This window comes from Pongo abelii, chromosome 8 (genome assembly GCF_028885655.2).
Source record: "Pongo abelii isolate AG06213 chromosome 8, NHGRI_mPonAbe1-v2.0_pri, whole genome shotgun sequence".
Taxonomy (NCBI): domain Eukaryota; kingdom Metazoa; phylum Chordata; class Mammalia; order Primates; family Hominidae; genus Pongo; species Pongo abelii.
Window position 1 is genome coordinate 140,708,212 of NC_071993.2, and position 21,196 is coordinate 140,729,407.

Genomic DNA, 21,196 nt, shown 5'->3' on the forward strand with positions numbered 1-21,196 from the left:
TTATTATTTTTCTTTGGAGGTGACATGTTTCCTTGCATTTTCATGGTTAATGTGTTGAGGTGTCTCTATGTTGATTTCTATACATCTGATGGGAAAAAAAATCACCTCTTTTGCTTGTATGGAGTAAGTTTTGAAGGGAAAGACTCATTCATATGAACGGGCCTCAGGGCATCAGTTCAGTGGGGTGCATTGCCCTGGGCTCTAGATGGATGCAGTAATGTCGTCTCTGTGTAGTTTTTTCAGCTGTAATCTACATTAGTGGTGTTTCAAGTTTCTCAGTGGCTTAGTCTGAGAGAGTCTGTGGCACTGGTGGTGCAGCTTTCCCTCTCCTTTTTAAAGAGCTTGTGCACTTAGGTCAGGCTTACCAGGCTGTTTCTCAGGTTGGGGTGTGTGTGCATATGCACAATGGGCTGGTCAACTTGAGGTCTTGCTCCCTGGGGTTGGGGCCACTGGGCTGTTACTCTGGCCAGGAGCATGAGCATAGATATTTGGCTGGCTTATGGGCATGCTCACCATGGGTGGCTGACAGGGCTGTTTCTCAGGCCTGGTATGCAGGCACAGGGCTGCTTGGCTGGCCTGGGGGTGTGTCTGCTGCAGGCAGCCCATGGGACTATTTCTCAGACCCAGGACACAGCTGCATGACTGATCAGCTGGCCTGAGTGTGTGTCTGCTGGGGGTGGGCCACCAGGCTGTTTCTTGGACCTGGGATATGGGTGTGCATCTGCTCAGCTGGACTGGAGATTCGCCTACCAGGATTGGCCAGCTGAGCTGCTTCTCAGTCCCAGGGCACACAACTGCTTGGTTGTTCTGGGGGTGTTTTGCAAATGGCAGCCCCTAGAGCAGTTTCTCAGCCACTGATTGTGAACATAGGGCCATTGGGCAAGTCAGGGCCTTGTCTGCAGGGAATAGGGCACCTCAAAACTGTTACTCAGGCCCTGAATATAGGCACATAGCCACTCCACTGGCCTGGAAGTGTGTCAGCTACTCAGAGTCTTGAGGGTCTCTCCCACTTGGAGGAGGGCATGCGGCAGTGTGGCTGGCTCAAGGGCAGTTTTGCCCTGGGTGGGACTGCCAGACTTTTCCTCTGTCTGGAAGTGAGAGTGGTAGGAGTTGGTTTTTCTGCTCTCCAGGGTCACAGCCAATCCTGGGCCCAGGCTTCATGCTGCCAGCATTGTGGTGCTCAGCCACCAGTGTGGGCTTGGTGGAATAAAGACAGAGCTCCAGTGCTGGAAAGGTGCAGTGGATACTGGCCTCCAGAATAGGGTGCACTCCAGACATGACTCTGGTCTCAAGATGGTGCCCTGCTGCAGCAGACTGGCTTACAGGGGACAGTTGGGGGATGGGGAGTGCACACTTTGTGCTCCTAATCTAGGGCAATGGAGCTGTGTGAATGCCCTGCAGCTCTCCAAACTGGGTGACGGTGGGATTCTCCTGTTGTAAGGACTTTAGGTGTTTGCGGTGGCAATCAGGGATGGTGGGGATCTTTTGTTTATCCACAATAAGTGACTCCTGACATTAGGCAGTTCTGATGTGGATGAGGGACAAGGGGTTGCAGAGGCCAAGTGCTTCCACACTGCCCTCCTGGACTTCTAATCACCACAGGTGCATTTCCACTCCTCTTTTGCATACCAGCACTCTTCCTTCAACACTCTAGTCAACACTGAGCTGTTTATTTTTTGCTTTGGTTCCTTCTTGTCTGGGGTGAGGGATGGGGAGGAGATGAATACCAGGCATCTCTAGTCAGCTATCTTGTTCCCAAGCTTAGAGGCTCTCTAATGCTAGGTCACATAGGCCTCCTTTATGGCTCTAGGTGGTACCTTAAAAACAAGCTCCCCTTGGCTCTAGTAAATGGTTAGAGCACTGCTCTTCTTGAGTTAGAGGTGGGGAAGTCCCAAAGGGATATCCCAGTAGTGTGGGAAGGCTGGCTAGGGGTTTGTACCCAGGGGACCTGTGGGATGAACCTCCTACAGCATGGTGCTGCTGAACATCCACTGTAATTCCCATCTCCTGTGGCTGAGTTTCAGAGCAGAGTTTCCAGGGCTGGAGATGGTAGTCCCACCTCCCCACTTTGTCTCTGCCTGTCTTCAGGGATACTTCTTGATGCTTCCCATGGGCTAAGGTAGGGACAGTTCTCCTGCCAGGGAACCCAAGATGGTGGGGAAGCTGTTTGTCTCCTCCATTTTGCTCTTCTCAGTGTAGAAAGAATCAATTGGGGAAATTTTTCAACACATGTGGTGCCAGGCAGAATGGGGGAGGGGGCATTGCAAATGTGGGTGTCTAGTTCTCTTACAACTACTCAGAGTGTTTTCACTTCTCTGTGGGCCTGGAAGTGGTCTCATCTTTTTATTTGAGTTCTGGGATATTTCTGGTGATAATCTTGGTGCTGTATATTTGTTTTTGGTTTTCTGTGGGAGAGAGTGAAACCAGCTTGCTTCTATTCTACATTGCCTTTTGAAACCAGGAAAAAAACCTGTCCTTTTTAAAGAGCTTGTGTGCTTAGGTCAGGCTTACCAGGAAAATCTCACTGTCTTAAGGTTAACTATGCCATGTAATGGAACATAATCATATGTATGTTAAAAATGCTACTTGAATTAATAAGTGAGTTTATCAAGGTCACATAAAGTAAAACATACAAAAATAAATAGTGTTTTATGTGCTAATAACAAGGATTGGAAATTGCAATCAAATAAACAACACCATTTGCAATTGCATCAAAGGCATGAAGTAAAGATAAATTTAGCAAAATGTGTTTAAGACTTAAGTACTAAGATCACAGCATGGTTGATAAAACTCAAGGAAGATAAAAATAAGTGGAGATACACGCTATGATTGCAGAGTCAACATTGATAATATTTCAGTTCTTCCAAAATTGAACTAGTACCTAGAAATTGACATTTGATTTTAAATTTTATATGGTTATTCAAATGTCATATAGTATTTTACACAATTTTGAAGAACAAGAAAGAACAGAATTAGGGAAATAAAATCACTTGATTTGAACATTTACTTTAAAGTTATTTTGGTAAAGACAGTCTGCTATTGATGTAAGGATAAATATGTAAGGATAAATATTCAGAAATGAATAAACCTATACCTAAATGGTCAATTGATCTTTAACGAAGGATCAATACAGTTTAATCTAATCAGGGAAAAGATAGTCTTTTTTTTTTTTTAATGGAGTCTTGCTCTGTCACTTAGGCTGAAGTACAGTGGTGTGATCTTGGCTCACTGCAACCTCTGTCTCCCAGGTTCAAGCAATTCTCATGCCTCAGCCTCCAGAGTAGCTGGGATTACAGGTATGTATCACCATGCCCAGCTAATTTTTGTATTTTTAGTAGAGACAGGGTTTCACCATGTTGGCCAGGCTGGTCTTGAACTCCTGACCTCACGTGATCTGCCCACCTCGGCCTCCCAAAGTGCTGGGTTTACAGGCATGAGCCACCATGCCCAGCCAAAAGATAATCTTTTCAAAAATGGTGTTGAAACAACTGGTTACTTATATGTAGAAAAGAAATAACTGGTTATGTATATAGAAAAGAATGAACCATAATCCCTACCTCAAACCACATATGAACATTAAACAGATCATATACCAAAACAGTAAAGCTAAACTAAAAGCTACTAGAAAAAATATGCAACTTTTGGGTATACAAAAATTTTGTAGGTAGTACATACACAAAAAGCACAAACCACCAAAGAAAATAATTTACAAAGTAGGCTTTATAAAAATTAGAAAACTTTGCTTTTTGAAAGACATAGATAAGAAAATGAAAAGGCAAACCACAAACTGGGAGAAAATATTCATAACATATATATTAGACAAAAGTTGTATTTCCATATTATATAAATAATTCTAAAAATTCAATAACAGGGAGACAATCAACCTAATTGTTTTTTAAAATGGTCAACTGATACAAACAGACCCTACACAAAAGAACTTTTATGCATAGCCAATCAGCATGTGAAAAGATGTTCAACGTCATTAGTCATCAAGGAACTAGAAATTATAAGCAAAATGGGATACCACTAGAGACCCACTAACATTAAAGAAACTGACAATTTCAAGTGTTGGAAACAATGTAGAACAACTGGAACAACCATAAATTTCTGGTGGAAATGTAAAATGGCAAAACTACTTTGGGGAAAAAATGACTTTTTTTAGAAAGTTGAAAGTATACTCCTAGGGATTTATGTAAGAGCTTGAAAAACATATATCAACACAAAGGCCTATGTATTTATGCTTACCTCAACTTTATCCAAATTAATCTAAAGCTAAAATTAAGACAAATATCCATCAATAGATGATGGACAAAACAATTGTGATATATCTATGTAATGGAATAGGATTTAGCAATCTATATAATGGAATATAATTATAAAGATGTGATACATCTATATAATGGATTAGGACTTAGCATGCATTCATCCATGCACCAACATGGATGAATCTGAAAAGCGTTTAGATTAGCAAAAGAAGACAGATACAAAATGAGTTCATATTGTATAATTCCATTTATATAAAACTGCACAATAAGAGAACTAATGTAAAGTGAGAGAAAGAATAGTGATTGCTTGGGGCTGAGATGAAGGATTTGTATCAAAAGGGCAGAGAAGAGCTTGTTAGGGTAATTGAAATGTTCTGTATCATGACATGGAGGTGTTTACATGGGTGTATAAATTTTTGAGAACTTATCAAATTATACAGAAATATGTACATTTTATTATATGGAAATTATACCTCATTAAAGTTGATACAAAACAAGAATCCAGAACTCTATTTTGACATCTGGTGGACATCACTCCAATCATGATTCCATGTCTCTCTGCATATACAGAAAGAAAGCTAAATCGTGTGTAGCTAGAGAACTGCTTAGATTAGGTTGAAAGATAAAATTTTATGAGAATATCATATATGTTTTAAAAGCAAGTATTAGCTATATTTACTAATAAAAAGAAAGGAAACTGATGAAGCTAAAGAAGTTCAGGAAAATATTTCTTATAAAGATTAGTTTCCAAGAAACTACGTTACTACATATCCTTACCCTGTGAGGGCACAAAACATCCTGACAAACCTCATTTCAGTTTTTCCTTCTTGGAGATTAGTCTGTTATTCTTAAATCAGGGGCTTATCAGGGTCTCTGTGTTTCTTCCCAGGGAAAGAGTGGGCATCTAGCATGTGGGAGGTAATACACAATACCTCCAAATCTCCAGGGCATATTTATTTCTTCAGACATCATGCTTACTGCCCCCCACTTTTTTTTTTTTTTTTAGAAAGAAAGAAAGAACAAAAAGAAGAGAAGGAGAGTAAATTCTTGTTTACAAGTTAGACAAGAGAGTTATGATTAAATGCCACCTTAGGTCCACAAGTCTTCCATAAGAAAAACAATGAAAGGATTTCTGGATGATTCTATTATGACATCACAACTTGCAGCAGAGGCAGATGTAATGAGGCAATACTTGACATTGTTTTCCCATTGGTAGGTTCAATGGGAAACAAAACTCTTAAAACCCATATCTGCTGGCTGGTGCTTAAAGTTTCTATCTCAATTGTCTTAGTCCATTTAGTGTTGCTATAAAGGAATAGCTGGGGCTGGGTAATTTGTAAAGAAAAGAGGTTTATTTGGCTCATGGTTCTGCAGGCTGTACAGGAATCATGGTGACAGCATTTGCATCCAATGTTGGCACAGGCTGCTTTCATGCATGGTGGAGGGTGAAGTGGAGCTGGCATGCAGGGATCACGTGGCAAGGCAAGAGGGGAAGTGAGTGAGTGAGTGAGCGAGAGAGAGAGAGGGGAAGTGTATTAGTCCATTTTCACGCTGCTGATAAAGACATACCCGAGACTAGGCAATTTACAAAAGAAAGAGGTTTAACTGGACTTACAGTTCCACGTGGCTGGGGAAGGTCTCAGAATCATGGTGGAGGGTGAAAGGCACTTCTTACATGGCAGTGGCAAGAGAGAATGAGGAGGGAGCAAAAGCAGAAACCCCTGATAAACCCATCAGATCTCGTGAGACTTTTTCACCATCACGAGAATAGCACAGGAAAGACCAGCCCCCATGATTCAATTACCTCCTACTGGGTCCCTCCCACAACACATGGGAATTCTGGGAGATATAATTCAAGTTGAGATTTGGGTGGGGGCACAGGCAAACCACATCATTCCACTCCTGGCTCCTCCCAAATCTCATGTTGTCACATTTCATAATCAGTCATGCCTTCCCAACAGTCCCCCAAAGCCTTAACTCATTTCAGCATTAACTCAAAAGTCCACAGTCCAATGTCTAATCTGAGACAAGACAACTCCCTTCTGCTTATGACCCTGTAAAATCAAAAGCAAGTTAGTTACTTCCTAGATACAATGTGGGTACAGGCATTGGGCAAAAACAGCCATTCCAAATGGGAGAAATCGGCCAAAACAAAGGGGCTACAGGCCCCAGGCAAGTCCAAAATCCAGCAGGGCAGTCAAATCCTAAAGTTCCAAAATTATTTCCTTTGACTCCATGTCTTGCGTCCAGGTCATACTGATGCAAGAAGTGGGTTCCTATGGTCTTGGGCAGCTCCACCCCTTGGCTTTGCAGGATACAACCTCCCTCTCGGCTGTTTTTATGGGCTGGTGTTGAGTGTCTGTGGCTTTTCCAGGCACACAGTGCAAGCTATCAGTGGATCTATCATCCTCGGGTCTGGAGGATGGTGGCCCTCTTCTCACAGCTCCAATAAGTGGTTACCCCATTAGGGATTCTGTTTGGGGGCTCTGACCCCACATTTCCCTTCTGCACTGCTGTAGCAGAGGTTCTCCATGAGGGCCTTGCCCTCGCAGCAAACTTTTGCCTGGGCATCCAGGCATTTCCATACATCTTCTGAAATCTAGGCAGAAGTGCCCAAACCTCAATTCTTGACTTCTGTGTACCCACAGGCTCAACACCATGTGGAAGCTGCCAAGGCTTAGGGCTTGCACCCTCTGAAGCCATGGCTGGAGCTTTACCTTGGTCCCTTTTAGTCATGGCTAGGGGCAGCTGGGACACAGGACACCAAGTCCCTTGGCTGTACACAGCATGGGGACCCTGGGCCTAGCCCAGGAAACCATTTTTATCGTGTACACCTCCAGGCCTGTGATGAGAAGGGCTGCTGTGAAGACCTCTGACATGCCCTGGAGAGGCATGTCTTTTCCCCATTGTCTTGTGAGTTAACATTCTGCTCCTCGTTACTTATGCAAATTTCTGCAGCTGGCTTAAATTTCTCCCCAGAAAATGGGATTTTCTTTTCTATTACATTGTCAGGCTGCAAATTTTCCAAACTTCTATGCTCTGCTTTCCTTATAAAATGGGATGCCTTTAACAGCACCTGAATCACCTCTTGAATGTTTGCTGCTTAGAAATTTCTTCCACCTGTCCGTCCGTCCTTCCTTCCTTCTTTCCTTCCTTGCTTCCTTCCTTCCCTTTTTCTTTCTTTCTTCTCCCTCTGTTGCTGAGGCTGGACTGTACTGCCGTGATCTCTGCTCGCTGCAACCTCCCTGCCTCGGAGTGCCTGCCAAGTGATTCTCCTGCCTCAGCCTGCCGAGTGCCTGGGATTGCAGGCTGGAGTGCAGTGGCGTGATCTCGGCTCGCTACAACCTCCACCTCCCAGCCGCCTGCCTTGGCCTCCCAAAGTGCTAAGATTACAGCCTCTGCCAGGCTGCCACCCTGTCTGGGAGGTGAGGAGCATCTCTGCCTGGCTGCCCATGGTCTGGGATGTGAGGAGCCCCTCTGCCCGGCCACCCCATCTGCGAAGTGAGGAGCGCCTATGCCCGGCTGCCACCCCGTCTGGGAGGTGAGGAGCGTCTCTGCCCGGCTGCCCGTCGTCTGGGATGTGAGGAGCTCCTCTGCCCGGCTGCCCATCGTCTGGGAGGTGAGGAGCGTCTCTGCCCGGCTGCCACCCCGTCTGGGAGGTGAGGAGCATCTCTGCCTGGCTGCCCATCGTCTGGGATGTGAGGAGCCCCTCTGCCCGGCCACCCCATCTGCGAAGTGAGGAGCGTCTCTGCCTGGCTGCCACCCCGTCTGGGAGGTGAGGAGCTCCTCTGCCCGGCTGCCCATCGTCTGGGATGTGAGGAGCGCCTCTGCCCGGCTACCCTGTCTGGGAACTGAGGAGCACCTCTGCCCAGCAGCCGCCCCGTCTGGGAACTGAGGAGCGCCTCTGCCCAGCAGCCACCCCATCTGGGAAGTGAGGAGCACCTCTGCCCAGCCGCCGCCCCCTCTGGGAAGTGAGGCGCACCTCTGCTCGGCCACCCCGTCTGGGAGGTGAGGAGCGCCTCTGCCCGGCCGCCCCATCTGGGAAGTGAGGAGCGCCTCTGCCGGGCCACCCCGTCTGGGATGTGAGGAGCGCCTCTGCCAGGCCGCCCCATCTGGGAACTGAGGAGCACCTCTGCCCGGCTGCCCCGTCTGGGAAGTGAGGAGCGCCTCTGCCCAGCAGCTGCCCCATCTGGGAAGTGAGGAGCATCTCTGCCAGCCGCCCCATCTGGGAAGTGGGGAGTGCCTCTGCCCGGCTGCCCCGTCTGGGAGGTGGGGAGCACCTCTGCCCGGCCGCCCCGTCTGGGATGTGAGGAGCACCTCTGCCTGGCCGCCACCCCGTCTGGGAAGTGAGGAGCGCCTCTGCCGGGCTGCCCCGTCTGGGAACTGAGGAGCGCCTCTGCCCAGCAGCCGCCCCAAGTGAGGAGCGTGTCTGCTGGCCGCCCCGTCTGGGAAGTGAGGAGTGCCTCTGCCCGGCCGCCCCATCTGGGAGGTGAGGAGTGCCTCTGCCTGGCCGCCACCCCGTCTGGGAGGTGAGGAGTGCCTCTGCCCAGCCGCCACCCCATCTGGGAGGTGTACCCAACAGCTCCGAAGAGACAGCGACCATTGAGAACGGGCCATGATGACGATGGCGGTTTTGTCGAAAAGAAAAGGGGGAAATGTGGGGAAAAGAAAGAGAGATCAGATTGTTACTGTGTCTGTGTAGAAAGAAGTAGACATAGGAGACTCCATTTTGGTCTGTACTAAGAAAAAATTCTGCCTCAGGATGCTGTTAATCTATAACCTTACCCCCAACCCCTTGCTCTCTGAAACATGTGCTGTGTCAACTCAGGGTTAAATGGATTAAGGGTGGTGCAAGATGTGCTTTGTTAAACAGATGCTTGAAGGCAGCATGCTCGCTAAGAGTCATCACCACTCCCTAATCTCAAGTACCCAGGGACACAAACACTGCAGAAGGCCGCAGGGACCTCTGCCTAGGAAAACCAGAGACCTTTGTTCACGTGTTTATCTGCTGACCTTCTCTCCACTATTATCCTATGACCCTGCCACATCCCCCTCTCCGAGAAACACCCAAGAATGATCAATAAATACAATTAAAAAAAAAAAGAAATTTCTTCCACCTGATACCTACATCATCTCTCTCCGGTTCAAAGTTCCACAGGTCTCTAGGGCAGGGGCAAAATGCTTCCAGTCCCTTTGCTAAAACATAACAAGAGTCACCTTTGCTCCACTTCCCAACAAGTTCCTCATTTCCATTTGAGACCACCTCAGCCTGGACTTTATAGTCCATATTGCTATCAGCATTTTGGGCAAAGTCTCTAGGAAGTTCCAAACTTTCCCACATTTTCTTATCTTCTTCTGAGCCCTCCAAACTGTTCAAACCTCTGCCTGTTACCCAATTCCAAAGTCAATTCCACATTTTTGGGTATCTTTTCAGCAACACAACACCCCACTCCTGGTACCAAAATCTGTATTAGTCAGCATTCTCTAGAGGGACAGAACTAATAGGATAAATATTATATATGTGTGTATATATATATATGTATATATGTAAGTGGGAGTTTATTAAATATTAACTAACATGATCACAAGGTCCCCACAATAGGCTGTCTGTAAGCTGAGGAGCAAGAAGAGCCAGTCCAAGTCCCAAAACTGAAGAACTTGGAGTCTGATGTTCGAGGGCAGGAAGCATCCAGCATGGGAGAAAAATATAGGCTGGAAGGCTAAGCCAGTCTTGCCTTTTCATGTTTTTCTGCCTGCTTTATATTTGCTGGAAGCTCATTAGATGGTGCCCACCTGATTAAGGGTGGGTCTGCCTTCCCCAGTCCACTGACTCAAATGTGAATCTCCTTTGGCAACACCTGCACAGACACAACTAGGATTAATACTTTTTACAGTCCTCATTTCTGCAGCTGGTCATGTGGTTGTAGCTGGTATTGATGACTACCTTCTTCTACTGCCCATTGTGTATTCCCTTTGCCTTCGGCAAGCACCTCATCAGGTCAAGGTTTTTTTCCTGGTGGAGTGACTTAAACCTTCATTCCTGAAGGGTCTGGACCATTTGTAGTCCTCCCTGGATTGGGCTGTTGTAGTTTCTCATTGACCTTAATCACAGGGCATGGTAATACTAAGTGATGTCCTAATGGATCTCCTGTATTCCATGCATGCTCTTCCTTACCTCCGTTATGGAGTAGTAGACTGATTTGATCTTGATAGTCTGGGTCAATCAACCTAGCCAACACTGTAACTCCCTTCTTAACCTGTTTACTTAAAGGTAGGAGGAGCCCGAAGTGTCCAGGTGACAATCTTAACTTTCAGTTTAATGGAATTGTTGTTGTGTCTCCTGGTGGCAGTGTTACTCCCTCCGGAACTAAGATCTCTAGGCTAGCAGAACATAATGTTGCAGGAACAGGAAGCAAAAATTTTGCTAGTGGATCATTAGGGGTGATGGTGAGTGGTGCCACTTCCACTTCCACACCTTGATTCCTGGACCTGTGAATCCTGGCTATGGGAGAAACGGTACCATAAATCAGATGCTGATTCAGCACATACACAGCCTTCTAGAGCGCTTTGCCCCAGCCCTGCAAAGTATTGTCACCTAATTGACATGGTAATTGTAGGGTCCAGCCCCACAGGGTTGGTGCGTTTTCTTCTCATGTGCAGAGATGAGAGAGCATAGAAATAAAGACACAAGACAAAGAGATAAAAGAAAAGACAGCTGGGCCCGGGGGACCACTACCACCAAGATGCGGAGATCAGTAGTGGCCTCGAATGCCAGGCTGCACTGATATTTATTGGATACAAGACAAAGAGGTGGGATAAGGAGTGTGAGCCATCTCCAATCATAGGTAAGGTCATGTGGGTCACGTGTCCACTGGACAGGGGGCCCTTTCTTGCCTGGCAGCCGAGGCAGAGAGAGGAGAAAGAGAAACAGCTTACACCATTATTTCTGCTTATCAGAGACTTTTAGTACTTTCACTAATTTGCTACTGCTAACTAAACGGCAGAGCCAGGTGTACAAGATGGAACATGAAGGTGGACTAGGAGCGTGACCACTGAAGCACAGCATCACAGGGAGACGGTTAGGCCTCTGAATAACTGCGGGCGGGCCTGACTAATGTCAGGCCTTCCACAAGAGGTGGAGGAGTAGAGTCTTCTCTAAACTCCCCCGGGGAAAGGGAGACTCTCTTTCCCGGTCTGCTAAGTAGCGGGTGTTTTTCCTTGACACTAACGCTACTGCTAGACTACGGTCTGCTTGGCAATGGGTGCCTTCCCAGACGCTGGCATTACCACTAGACCAAGGAGCCCTCTGGTGGCCCTGTCTGGGCATAACAGAAAGCTCACACTCTTGTCTTCTGGTCACTTCTCACTGTGTCCCTTCAGCTCCTATCTCTGTATGGCCTGGTTTTTCCTAGTTTATGATTATAGAGCGAGGATTATTTTAATATTGGAATAAAGAGTAATTGCTACTAATGATTAATGATATTCATATATAATCATATCTAAGATCTATCTCTGGTATAACTATTCTTATTTTATATTTTATTATACTGGAACAGCTCGTGTCCTCGGTCTCTTGCCTCGGCACCTGGGTGGCTTGCCGCCCACAGCAATTGTGACTTTGAAAGGCCATTCCACCGTTCTATCAATCCAGCTGCTTCAGGATAATGGGCAACATGGTAAGACCAGTGAATTCCATGAGCATGAGCCCACTGCTGCGCTTCTTTAGCCGTAAAGTGAGTACCTTGGTCAGAGGCAATGCTGTGTGGAACACCATGATGGTGGATAAGGCATTCCATGAGTCCACAGATGGTAGTCTTGGTAGAAGCATCGTGTGCAGGATAGGAAAACTGATATCCAGAGTAAGTATCTATTCCAGTGAGGACAAATCTCTGCCCTTTCCATGATGGAAGAGGTTCAATATAATCAACCTGCCACCAGGTAGCTGGCTGACCACCCTGAGAAATGGTGCCATATCGAGGACTCAGTGTTGGTCTCTGCTGCTGGCAAATTGGGCACTCAGCAGTGGCCATAGCCAGATCAGCCTTGGTGAATGGAAGCTCATGTTGCTGAGCCCATTCATAACCTCCATCCCTGCCACCATGGCCACTTTGTTCACGGGCCCATTGGACAATGACAGAGGTCCTTGGGAAAGAGGCTGAATGGTGTCCACAGAAGGGGTCATCCTATCCACTTGATTACTAAAATCCTCCTCTGCTGAGGTCACCCACTGGTGAGCATGCACATGGGATACAAATATCTTCACAGATTTTGACCACTCAGAGAGGTCCATCCACATACCTCTTCCCCACATTTCTTTGTCACAATTTCCAATCATTCTTCTTTCAAGTCCCTATCCAACCAAACCATTAACTACAACCCATGAATCAATATATAATCACACATCTGGCCATTTCTCCTTACATGCAAAGTGCACAACCAGGTGCACTGCTCTTAGTTCTGCCCACTGGGAAGATTTTCCTTCCCTACTGTCCTTCAGGGATGTCCTAGAAAGGGGCTGCAGTGTTGCAGCTGTCCACTTTTGGGTGGTGCCTGCATATCGTGCAGAACCATCCATGAACCAGGCCCAACTAATTATAGGGAACTTCCCATGAGGCCATCAGGGCAGGCTCGGGGAGAGAAGGCAGGGTTGCAGGACTGGAGACCATGGGCATTTGAGCCACTTCCTCATATAATTTATTTGTGCCTTCAGGACCTGCTGGAACCTGATCACGTATATACCACTTCCATCCTGTGGTCATTTCCCTAGTGCCACTTCCATTTGAAGACAGAATACTGCTGTGCACAACCCACTTAATGGCTAGATGGGTCAGAAATCACCCAGTTTATGATAGGCAGTTCAGGTCGCATGGTGACTTCGTGATGTTCAGTTTCCACCAAAGCCCAGTAACAGGCTAAGTGCTATCTCTCAAAAGGAGAGTAGTTATCTGCAGAAGATGGCAGGGCCTCGCTCTAAAATCCTAGAGGCCTCCACTGTGATTCACCTATGGGGGCCTGCCAAAGGCTCCAAACAGCATGCCTATCTGCCACTGACACCTCAAGCACCATTGGATATGCTGGGCCATATGGCCCAAGTGGCAGAGCAGCTTGCACAGCAACCTGGACCTGCTGCAGAGCCTTCTCTTGTTCTGGACTCCACTCAAAACTGACAGCTTTTCGGGTCACTCAATAAATGGGCTGGAGTAACACACCCAAATGAGGAATGTGTTGCCTCCAAAATCCAAATGGGCCCACTAGGCATTGTGCCTCTTTCTTGGTTGTAGGAGGGGCCAAATGCAGCAACTTATCCTTCACCTTAGGAGGAATATCTCTACAGGCCCCATACCACTGGACCCGTAGAAATTTTACTGAGGTAGAAGGTCCCTGAATTTTAGGCAGATGTACTTCCCATCCTCTGGCATGCAAATGTTTCACCAATAAGTCCAGTGTTTGCTACTTCTTGCTCACTGGATCCAATCTGCATAATGTCATCAATGTAATGGACCAGTGTGATATCTTTTGGAAGCAAAAAGTGATCAAGTTCTCTCTGAATAAGATTATGACACAAAGCCAGATAATTCATATACCCCTGAGGTAGGACAGTAAAAGCATATTGCTGGCCTTGCCAGCTGAAGGCAAATTGTTTCTGGTGGGCCTTATGGACAGGAATGGAGAAAAAGGCATCTGCCAAGTCAATGGTTGCACACAAAGTACCAGGAGATGTGTTAACTTGCTCAAATAATGAAACCACATCTGGTACAGCAGCTGCAATTGGAATCATCACTTGGTTAAGCTTATGGTAATCCACTGTCATTCTCCAAGATCCATCTGTCTTCTGCACAGGCCAGATGGGAGAATTGAATGGGAATGTGGTGGGAATCTCCACCCCTGAGTCTTTCAAGTCCTTGATGGCGGCACTAATCTCTGCAGTCCCTCCAGGGACACAATATTGTTTTTGATTTACTATTTTTCTAGGTAGAGGCAGCTCTAATGGCTTTCATTTGGCCTTTCTCACCACAATAGCCCTCACCCTACCAGTCAGGGAGCCAATGTGAAGGTTCTGCCAGCTGCTTAAGTATGTCTATGCCAATTATGCATTCTGGCACTAGGGAAATGACCACAGGATGAGTGCAGAGACCCACTGGACCTACTGTAAGTCAGACCTGAGCTAAAACTTCATTAATTACCTGACTCCCATAAGCCCCTACTTTAACTGGAGGACCACAATGACGTTTTGGGTCCCCTGGAATCAGTGTCAGCTCAGAGCCAGTGTCCAGTAGTCCCTGAAATGTCTGATCATTTCCCTTTCCCCAGCACACAGTTGTCCTGGTAAAAGGCCAGAGGTCTCCTTGGGGAAGGATGGGAGAAAGATTCACTGCATAAGTTGCTGGTAATGTAGTAGGGTCCTTCCTCATGGGAACTTGGCTTCCCCTTCATTCAAGTGGTTCTGGATCTGTAAACTGGCTCAAGTCTGGAAATTGATTAAGGGGCCATGATTCTATGTTTTTATAATTCAAATTAGTCTTTTATCCATTCGACCTAGAAGTTTTCTGCTTGTATAAATTAAGTAGGAATGCAGTAGGCTTTCTATCAATTTCACTTCTAGGAACACCATGATTAATTAGCCAATGCCAGAGCTCTACATGAGTCAGACTATTCTGATTGCTGTTTTGCCTCTGCTGTCCATTATGATAGCTATGCCCACCTTGCTTTTGATAGCTGAGTGCCACCACTTGGCCCCTGCCACCTTGGGATCCAATTGTTACCATTGTTTTTAAGTTTTGTAGTTGAGTGACTGTGGCTCCCACCATTAGATCTGACATATGGAGAAAAGCAATTGCAAGGCTCTTCAAAGATTCAGGTGCTGCCCTCACAAATCTATTTTGCAAGGCGTTGGTCAAGGGTGTATCTTCTGGACCCTCCCAGCTGGGATGAGTAGGTCTAAAGTGACTAATCCACTCCACCATCCCAATCTCCCTAAGCCTTTGGATCCCTTCCTCTACATTAAACCAAGGGAGATCAGGTATTTCCACCTCGCTCACAATGAGCCATCTTTTAATCCATATTTCAGCTAACCAATCAAACAAACTATTAGAACCTTTTTTAATTCTCCAAGCTGCAACATTAAAAGCAGAGTTCCTACTTAGTGGGCCCAAATCAATAAATTCAGCCTGATCCAACTCTATATTCCTTCCCCGTTATCCTATACCCTTAATATCCATTCCCATGCCTGTTCTCCAGGTTGCTGTTTATATAAATTAGAGAACTGAAGCAGATCTTTTTGAGTGTAGTGCACCTCCTCATGGGTCACACTCTTAACCTCACCTCTAGGGGCCCACTGGGACTTTAGTCTAGTTACAGGTCTAGAAGCAAACAGAGGTGTTGGAGGGTAGCTCCTGAGGAGAATCAACATTATCTTGCCTGGCATCTGCCTCAGGGGAGGACATTACTGTTGTCTCAGGCAGCACAGGGTTTATCTCTTCAGACAAAGGTGGAAAGGCTGATGGCAGCATGGGTCGAGGAGGGGATGTTGCCGCTACTGGGGATGGTGAAGCTGTTTCTTCTGGCCAAAAAAGTTCATCAGCATTTATGAACTCAAGTGTCTCCAGCTTCATCAGGGTCCTTCCACATGTCCCCATTCCAAGTTTCAGGGTCCCATTTTTTTCCAGTCAATGCACTCATTTTAACAGTAGACACCTGGTGAGGCTGTGCATGCATCTTTCATTGCAGGTCAGCCACTCAAATGATAAGAGCTTGTGTCTGTTTTTCCACAATTTCAGCTCTTTCTCTGAAAGAGATGAGACTCTCATTCAGGGCAACCTTAGCAGATTTGAGGCTCAGTATCTGCCTCTGAAGCCAGGAGACAGAATCCCTGGGTTCATCATTTGCTTTCATCACTTTGTCCACTGAACTTAGGAGCAACCAACCAGTTTCATTATGTTTCTTGGTCCTCCACATATGGCCAAAGGTATTATGTACAGAGTCACTGAACTCCTTGCCTCTCACAAGCGGTGAATCAGGAGTGTCAAATGCAATTATTTTGCATAACTTACTAAACAGTTTATGCCAAGGACTATCAGTGTTTTACATACTATTAGAAGTACAGACCTTAGCATTTTTGCATCTAATCATATTAAGCAGCCAAATCCAGAAACCCCAAAACCAATGAAAGAACTCCATCCTTAATATCCTGTTCCTCTAGAACCACTTCTGGTACCAAAATCTGTATTAATCAGGGTTCTCTAGAGTATATATACTCACTATATATACATATAAAGGGGAGTTTATTAAGATTAATTTACATGATCACAAAGTCCCACAATGGGCTATCTGCAAGCTAAGGAGCAAGGAGAGCCAGTCTGAGTCCCACAACTGGAGAACTTGGAGTCTGATGTTCGAGGGCAGGAAGCATCCAGCATGGGAGAAAGATATAGACTGGGAGGCTAGAAAACCTTTTCACGGTTTTCTGCCTGCTTTATATTCGCTGGAAGCTCATTAGATGGTACCCACCAGATTAAGGGTGGGTCTGCCTTCCCGGCCCACTGACTCAAATGTGAATCTCCTTTAGCAACACCCTCACAGACACACCCAGGATTAATGCTTTGAATCCTTCAATCCAATCAAATTGACACTCAGTATTAACCATCATGGGCAGGCTCTTTTCAACAGTCATCTCTTGGGCGAACTAATAAAGTGAGAAGTCACTATACCAGGGCATTAATGTATTCATGAGGGATCCACCTCCATGACCCAAACACCTCCCATTAAGCTCCACTTCCAACATAGGGGATCACATTTCAACATGAGGTCTGGAAGGTCTAATATCTAAACTATAGCATAAATATATCTCAAAAGAAATAAAATATGGCCATTCACTTAGGCAAGGAGCTCCCTGATTGTTGCTGTGTCCTAGAACATACACTGAAGTTTATAAAAACATTGAAGAGTAGTTGTATCTAAACAGATTTTAATTTTAGACAATATGAACGCATTCCTTGCCACGAAAAATGAGGAGGTGGCTGCCTATGTTATCTTGTCAGAATTCATATCATTTACAGTCTATGCCAAAATTGTTTACTCTCATATTTTATAAATATAGTGGCTACCAGTATATATGATCAGAAACCTCTGATCATAGCTTCTTTATTTCTAAGTTTTATTTTGATTCACTTCTTGTTGTTCTGGGCTTTATGGTCAAGTAATTTGTTTTAGAAAACTTTACTGGGAGGTGAAATCAGCAACATGGTGGCACAGGAGACTTCCACCTCTCCCTCCACCCACGGACACGTGGAATAAACACCTACACATGGATGAATTTTCTTTGAGAGAAAGTCAGAAAAAGTTGACAGTCTCTTACACAGCAGACAACTGAGAAAATATTCACATCAAGCAGGTAGGAAAAGCTGAGGCAGGCACAAATATCACCCTGGGTCCTGCACCATAAACCAGGAAAAACTCCCAACATATAACTTCTCCCTGAGGAGAGAAGGGTATGGACCACATGTATATGACCCTAACTCCAAGGTTCCCGTGGTTTGACTTTTAATTCACCTAGCTCTGTTAGTGGAAGGGACTAGGCATACACAAGTCTCCCTAGACCACTGAACAAAGTGGCAAAACCCTAAAAGGAGTTTGCTGGTATACTCCTCCAACTTCTGCTAACAGCAGAGCTTCTAACTAGCCTGAATTAGGGAGTTAACCAGGCTGACAAACTGCAGTATTCCTCTGTTATTGATGGTTTTTCTTTCCAAAGTTTCAGTTAACTATGGCCAACTGCAGTCTGAAAATATTAAATGGAAAATTCCAGAAATAGACAGTTTATAAGTTTTAAATAACTGTTATCACCATATGTTGTTATAATTGTTCTATTTTATAATTAGTTATTATGTTTCCTTCATTATTGTGCCTAATTTATAAATTAAACTTCATCATAGGCATGTATAGGAAACAAAGCATAGTATATACAGGGTTTGGTGCCATACACAGCTGCAGGAATCTGCAGAACGTCTTGGACTGTATCACCCACAGATGAGGGGGACTAGTGTATAGCCCTCCGGGAGGCTAAGCAGTAGCTCAGCACGTCTTAAGCCCTCTCCTCTCCTGTGGTTCACCTGTGATATATCCAGATCTACCCATTCTTTCTGGAAGAGGTTTGTCCACACACTGACTGCCCCAACTTTTACAGCTCCCACCCAAAAGACTGCATCCTCAACTGTCGAACTCTGGGAATGAAAGCGTCTTGGCATTTGCTAGTCTCCCTAGATCGCGGTACAAAGAGGTAGTTTTAAATGGGCATGCAAGGCCTGGTGCGGTGGCTCACGCCTGTAATCCCAACATTTTGGGAGGCCAAGGCAGGTGGATCACCTGAGGTCAGGAATTCGAGACCAGCTTTGCCAACATGGTGAAACCCTGTCTCTACTAAATATACAAAAATTAGCTGGGTGTGGTGGCAGATGCCTATAATTCCAGCTACTCGGGAGGCTGAGGCAAGAGAATCACTTGAACCCAGGAGGCGGAGGTTGCAGTGACCCGAGATCGCACCACTGCACTCCAGCCTAGGCAGCAGAGTGAGACTCCATCTCAAAAAAAAAAAAAAAAAAAAAAAAGAAAGAAAAAAAATGGGCATGCAAGCACTTATAGGAGTTACACCCACAAGGACCAATGCAGACAAGAGGTTAAAATACACACCTTCCAATTTCTCCCTGGAAGGGGTTAGTCTGCACAATTTTTCAGTTACTGCTTAAGGATCAGGCTCCTATCTAGCCTGCATCTGGGAGCCAACAGGGCCAACAAAGGATAGACCTCCAGGATTCTGAATGAGAGTTCAGGCACTTCCCAAGCCTTTCCCTCCACCTCACCCCAGTGATAAAACCAGCTCTGTAGATTCCTTTTAGAAGTAGTTTGTGCACCAAGTGCCACAACTTCTACAGCTCCCACCCAGAGGAGTGCCTCCTTAACCACCTAACTTTGGGAATTGGTGGGTCTCTGCATTTCTGAGTCTCCCTGGACCACAGAAAAAAAAGAAGTGTACATTCAACAATCCAACTTCTAGTGACTATCAGAGGGTGCATTCTGAATGAAAATGCAGACACTTGTCACAGATCCTTCTTCTGACATAGTGCATAGAGAGTGGGAGAGAAACTCTTGCTCTCAGTTTCACCCTGAGCAAAGAAGAAACTGGAACATATATTTAACACTCCAATCTTTCCAACTGCATCTAGTTTCTATCTTACCTAGCTCAAGGCACTGACAGGACTTAGCACATTGTAATATTCTATGGTGGGCAGTTGGGGGGCACTAAAATCAGAGACAGTGGTTTGGACAAACCAGGATTTAAGAGGCACCTCAGAATCTCTGGACCGATTGGTGAGGGTCTTCTCCTACACTGACAGAATGGGGAGAGGCTGTTGTCTTATCTAATGCACGGACACTAACACAGAGAATCAAAGGAAATAGAAAAACAGGTAAATGGGTTCCAAATAAAAGATCAAGATAAATCTGCAGAAACCAACCCTAGTGAAGTGGAGATGTATGATCTACCCAATGAGGAATTCAAAATAATGGTCATAAAGATGTTCACTAAGGTCAGGAGAAAAATGCATAAACAAATAATTTCAACAAAGAGAAAGTATTTCAAAAGCAGCCAATAGAAATTATAAAACTGAAGAATATAATAACTGAACTGAAAAATTCAATAGAGGTGTTCAACAGCAGACCAGATTAAGTGAAAGACAGAACCAGTGAGATTCAAGACATGTCATTGGAAATAATCCAATCCTAGAAGCAAAAAGAATGAAAAAGATAGCTTGCAGGACTTCATCAAGCAGAACAATATATTCAGAATTGGTAGATCAGGAGGAAGAGAGGGAGAAAGGGACACAAAACATATTCAAAGAAATGATGGGAAAAAAACCTCCCAAGCTTAGGGAAATAAATTGAAATCAAGGTTCAGGAAGCTCAGATGACACCAAATAGGAAAAATCCAGAGACACACATTTGAGACACATTATAATCAAATTGTTAAAAATTTAGACAAAGAGAGAATTTTGAAAGCAACAAGGGACAGCAACTAGTTACACAAAAGGGATGTCCACTGTGTTAGATATCCATGGATTTTCTTTTTCCAGAAACTTTATAGGCCAGGAAGGAACTGGATGATGTATTCAAAATCCTAAAAGAAAAAAAATTACTGCCCAAGAATACCATACCTAGTAATACTATCTTTCAAAAATGAGGCAAGAATAAGACTTTCTCAAACAAACAAAAGTCGAGGAAGGGTATCACCATTAGATGTGCCTTACAAGAAATTCTAGGAGTCCTTCAAGCTGGATAAAAAGGATACTAACTGATAAGATAAAAATACAAAAATAAAAAACTTACTGGTAAAAGTAAGTACATTGTCAGATTCAAACTACTAATCAGGCAATGGTTCTGTGTAAAACAATTCTATCTCTAGTACGAAGGTTAAAAGATAAAACGATTAAAAACAACGATAGCCACAATAATCTGTTGAGGAATACAAATGATGAAATGATATAAATTGTGACATCAAAAGCATAAAATATGAGGTGGGGGAGTAGAAATGTAGAGTTTATTTATGCAATCAAAATTAAGCTTTTATCAGCTTAAAAATAGCTGGTTATAAACATAAGATGTTTTCTGCAAGCCTCAAGTAACCACAAAGCAAAAATCTGTAGTAGACACACAAAAGATAAGAAGAAAATAGTCAAAGCATATCACTATAGACAAGCGTCAAACCATCTAAGATCAAGAACAAGACAAGGATGCCCACTCTCACCACTTCCATTCAACGTAGTACTACTGTCAGTCTTAGCTAGAGTAATTAGGCAAGAGCAAGAAATAAAAGGCATCCAGACTGGAAAGGAGGAAATAAAATGGTCCCTGTTTGCAGATGACATGATATTACATACAGA